The sequence below is a fragment of the Capricornis sumatraensis genome, chromosome 17, assembly GCF_032405125.1.
Source record: "Capricornis sumatraensis isolate serow.1 chromosome 17, serow.2, whole genome shotgun sequence".
NCBI classification, from domain to species: domain Eukaryota; kingdom Metazoa; phylum Chordata; class Mammalia; order Artiodactyla; family Bovidae; genus Capricornis; species Capricornis sumatraensis.
This window is the reverse complement of record NC_091085.1, coordinates 35,526,572-35,531,774: the sequence shown is the minus strand read 5'-3', so window position 1 is coordinate 35,531,774 and position 5,203 is coordinate 35,526,572. Positions and strand designations below refer to the sequence as shown.

The 5,203-nt window shown below is 37.7% G+C and overlaps 1 pseudogene; it reads right to left on the bottom strand.

Annotated features, from left to right (window-relative positions):
• Window positions 1-3,527: 3,527 nt before the first annotated feature.
• On the bottom strand, window positions 3,528-3,902 carry LOC138093428 (small ribosomal subunit protein eS25-like; annotated as a pseudogene).
• Window positions 3,903-5,203: the final 1,301 nt, after the last annotated feature.

The following is a 5,203-nucleotide window of genomic DNA, read 5'->3' as shown; positions in this document are numbered from 1 at the left end:
GTGGGGGCACCCTGCTGAGTAGGAAAATGATACGCAGTCTACCTTTAGCTTGCTGAACTCAAAAGATTCATCCACTGGAGGAAAGAATGAAATTCAGAGATCAGCAAGGAGAAATGGAGTAAGCAATAGTCTCTGAATTAGAAATATAACAATAATGCAGTCAGTCTTACATCACAGATTAAATCATGATATTGGCCATTATATACACAATGATATCATGATAGAAACTTATTTCAACAGGTTTGATACTTTGGAAATATATTCTGAAATGCAAGTATGAAGGAGTCTGGTAGATTAGAATGTTTTTTTTTTTTTTTTCCCCTTATACAAATAGATAAAAGTTAGGTTAACAGTGAAAGTGAAAATGTTAATTGCTTGGTCCTGTCCAACTCTTTGCAACCCTATGGACTGTAGCCCACAAGGCTTCTCTGTTCATAGAATTCTCCAGGCAAGAATACTGGAGTGGGCTGCAATTCCCTTCTCCAGGGAATCTTCCCAACCCAGGGATCAAACCTGGGTCTCTTGCTTTGCAGGCAGATTCTTTACCATTTGAGCTACCAAGGGTTAAAGTACATTCTTTTAAATGACTCTACACCAGCGATATTTAATTTCTGGTCTTTAGTCTTAAGATACAAAATACTGTGGAAAACTTAAGTGGCATCAATTTTGTACTTTGCTTTAAATATGGAGTCCCTGAACTAAATGAAGTTCCTTATAAACAGCTAATAGCTTATACGTGATAAACCAGCCATCTTGAATTTTTTCTCATGAACAGGATTTTTATTTCTGGGTCACCAGTCTCAAAGGAAGGTTCAGTGGAGTCGCTAGGGACCAAACAAGAAGAGACATCAAATAACCTCTCACCATGAAAGCAAGTTCCTCTAGAAGTGGATACAGGGGAGAGAAGATAGCTCTCTGATTTTACTTGATACATGAATAGAAGAATTCAGGTTCCAGAAGAGACCACCTGCTACCCTTTATAGGTGCTAAGAAATGCTAGAATTAAAAGTACAAGAAATATGATGCTCTAAATAGAGAAGGGAAAAGACTGGTAATGAACTTTCAGATTTTAGACAAGTAGACTGCACTGGTTGCTATTAAAATACACCTCCACAGTCAGAGAAACATTTTGCTCAGATTGTACTGGGTGCTGTAGTGCCTTAGGATAATGCTTTTAACTTACAATGAGGCATTGTTAAAAATATTCCTTTTTTTCTGCATATGTCTATGGATTGGAGAACATGTAATGCTTTTATCGTGTGTGTGTGTGTGTGTGTGTGTGTGTGTGTGTGTGTGTGTGTGTTGGGGGAAAATTCATTTGTTTCATACTGTTTCATTCCCAAGGGGGAGCCGAATAAGAAGAGTTTGCTGTATGAAAAGAGTACTTTATATCGCACTAAATCTAGAAGTTTATTATTTTGGGGACAGACTCACATTTCAGGGCAGGATCAGTATGTACCTTAGAGTATTCTGTACTTTTCCTGCCTGGCAGAAACATTCTGTAGAGACCTCCAAAGAGCAATTCCCTCAAGTCACAGTACCAGAAAGTATCTTATTCTCAGCATAGAGGCATTATTTCCAAAACACGCTCTGAGCTATAAGATTCAACTGTAAATCTTATTTCTCCTAGTGCGCAGGAACTGAGAGTTTGTTGATGTTGAATAGAAACACTAGTAGAAAGTTATACATTAAATTTTTTAATCAGCTATACTTGAAAATTGTTATTTTTGTATAGTTTAGCACACATCTAAACCATACATTCCCCTATTCCAACATAATAATCCTAAAAAATTATTGAGCCAGCAGAATAAAAATGATATCAATAAGCAAATTAATTAATGAACTGGTTGAATTCAGGACAGTTTGTAATTCCTTGTTCAGAGGTAATCTGGTGTGGATGTATCAGTCATGGCAAACTTTGTAACCACCAACCTTACCACAAATATATCAATGTACACATATTGTCTTTTACATTTTTGAAATTTTTCTGGCTTTGTTCTTCTTAATCTAAACCAAAAACATTGTAATTGATTAGAAGATGCAAAAAATACAGCTTTTGCAAGCACTTTAGGGAACTTAATTTAATTCACATGGCCAGTATTAGGTAAAAGTAGAACCGAATGCTTTAAAAACAAATAGCACCTTCAGTTAAATATAAATTAAAAGGGTAAATATATTCCTGTTAATACTTAAACTTGAAAGCTTTCTTAGTTGCAGTATCCATTTATAATAATTTGGATTTTTGCACCTGAGGATGAAATATACTTAACATATTAGGTGTGCCCCAGATGAAGGCTCTACTTTTTCTTTTCTGCTCGGTAGCACATGGAGTTCTAATTCATCAGGCCTCATTCTATGGACTGGCTCCTAGTGTTTCTTCTACTGTGACTATTGTCTAAAGCTAGGAACCTGCCTCACATCTGAATATATGTAGTCCACTTACATATACTGATGTTAGAAATGAGAATTAATGGTTTTTTAACCACAGTTGAGGCAACATACCACCTAAAATGCTGAAAAGTCTAGTTTAATATGTGAAAATGAAGCATCCAAATAAAGATTTGTTTTAATATGTTCTAAGTTTCACACTGCAGCCTTTCATATAAAACGTGAGATGACAGACAGCAGATGGATTTATTTTTTTACTTAGCTACAAAACTACAAATCAGTTTCATATAAACAGATCCCTTAGCCAAAGAAAGCTTGACAGTAATTCTCTGCTGCTGCTGCTGTTGCTGCTGCTGTTGCTGCTGCTGCTAAGTCGCTTCAGTCGTGTCCGACTCTGTGCGACCCCATAGATGGCAGCCCACCAGGCTCCCCCGTCCCTGGGATTCTCCAGGCAAGAACACTGGAGTGGGTTGCCATTTCCTTCTCCAATGAATGAAAGCGAAAAGTGAAAGTGAAGTTGCTCAGTTGTGTCCGACTCTTAGTGACCCCATGGACTGCAGCCTACCAGGCTCCCCTGTCCCTGGGATTCTCCAGGCAAGAATACTGGAGTGGGTTACCATTTCCTTCTCCAATGCATGAAAGTGAAAAATGAAAGTGAAGTTACTCAGTCATGTCCGACTCTTAGCGACCTCATGGACTGCAGCCCACCAGGCTCCTCCGTCCATGGGATTTTCCAGGCAAGAATACTGGAGTGGGGTGCCATTGCTTTCTCTGAGTAATTCTCTAAGATTCATCAAATCAAGGAAAGTGATTATATCTGATGACAGGAAATATTGTAAAAGTAGAATATACCACATGGTTTCAATATATTAGTCTAGATAATCCATTAAGTACAATCTTTTTTTAATGAAAATGCTTTTCATGTACCATTTACTATTTAGAATGATACATAATTCTAAGCCCTTTTCAGAATAAATTGAAGGCATTAGAATAATCTGAAACTACTAAAATAGTTTTCAAGTTGCAAAATATATTAAATGTTTTTTTATTTTTAGGAACATCAGAAGTCAGTGTGAGGTTTTTTTTTTTTTTGACTAATAAAGTTTTATTTTTCAAAATGTACAGTTGGTGGGACCTGTTCATGCATTTTCACCAGCAGCTGGGGCATCTCCACCCTTGGTGTTTTGGTATAAATCACTTGAGCTCTGTGCTTTGAAACCTGTTTAATAAGTCCTTTACTAAGGAGTTCCTGAACAGCTGCCCTGGCCCAGGAACCATGAATCTTCAATCTCTCAGAGAGGACAGCTGGAGTTATAAGCTTGTAGTTGGGAACTTCTTTACAGAGTTTGTCATATGGTTGCTTTGTCAAACAAGACTAGGTTATTGAGCTTGTCCCAGACTTTACCTTTGGACCAGTTCTTTTTGGCCATGCCCCTAGATTGGTTCACTGGATCTTTGTCTTTCTTGGCCGACTTTCTGGCATTTTTCTTCTTCTTGTCGTCCTTGGGCAACATAGGGAAGCTGGGAAAGCAGCTGTGACCACTTGCTGCCTCGCCAAGATGTCAGCCCGGTGTAAGGTTTTAAAAATATTTTTATCTTATGTATTAGACGGGCTTCCCTGGTGGCTCAGAGGTTAAAGCATCTGCCTCTAATGCAGGAGACCCGGGTTCAATCCCTAGGTTGGGAATATCCCCTGGAGAAGGAAATGGCACCCCACTCCAGTACTCTTGCCTGGAGAATCCCATTGATGGAGGAGCCTGGTGGGCTACAGTCCGTGGGGTCACAAAGAATCGGACACGACTAAGCAACTTCACTTCACTACGTGTTAGACTAACACTTGTACATTGAAACAGCATACAGAATTTAGGTAATTAAACTTCTTTTAAGAGAAGATACAAAATGTGTTGTGCATAAAACACTTAATCAGTTGTAGTTTAAAGCGTTGAATTTTTTTTTTTCTTTTCATTTCTCTGTAATATTTGGAGGCAGACCCAAAACAACCCCAGAACAGTGATGAAGAGAGATTCTGTACATTATAGCAAGGCTCTCAGGCTGCACTTAATTCTGCTATAATGACATCTGGCCAACATTCTAAGATGAAATTTTCAATAAATGCTGGCTACTAACACGATTCATTATGGTTTCTCCTGATAAAGGATGTGGGCAAAAATTGCTTTGGCTCTAAAAAAGCTTTCACTTCATTATGAGACTGGATCAATCACCATCAGTAGAAGATGCTCATTGGGCTACTTCTTTTGCAGCTGTTATGCACTTTGTTATCAGGGCCCATTGAAGGCACTAAGAAATTGTTTCTATTAGGCAGGCATTATTGCTAGACTCCTCTAAACTAAATTTGCTTTTAAGTGTATTTCTTTAGTAAAGAGATGGAACAATCAATCTGAACTGAGACCAATGTGAGATCACCTGCTTATCCATATAAAAGCAGTGCCATTTAGATGACATTTTATTTGTGTTTCTGCACAAAAATAAATGAAAATATATTTTCCCACTGAACTGAGAAAGGGAAGTCAAGTTACTCAATGGTCACTACGTATTTGAGACAAACAGAGAAGCTGAATATCACGTCCAGCACCTCTCTCCTTCCTGTTTTAACTTCTCTCCTCATAAGGAAAATTTAAATGTTGCTATAGATGGAGGTTGTAGTTGAACTAGAGCCTGAAACCATGTCTACCTGTCTCATCATTTCATATCTTTCTGTTGATTTTGTATATGCATTTTTGGATCATATAAGAAAAGAATTAGATAAAACTTGAAATAAGGTTTTTCAGACATTGAAATGGGTTTAAATAGTCAC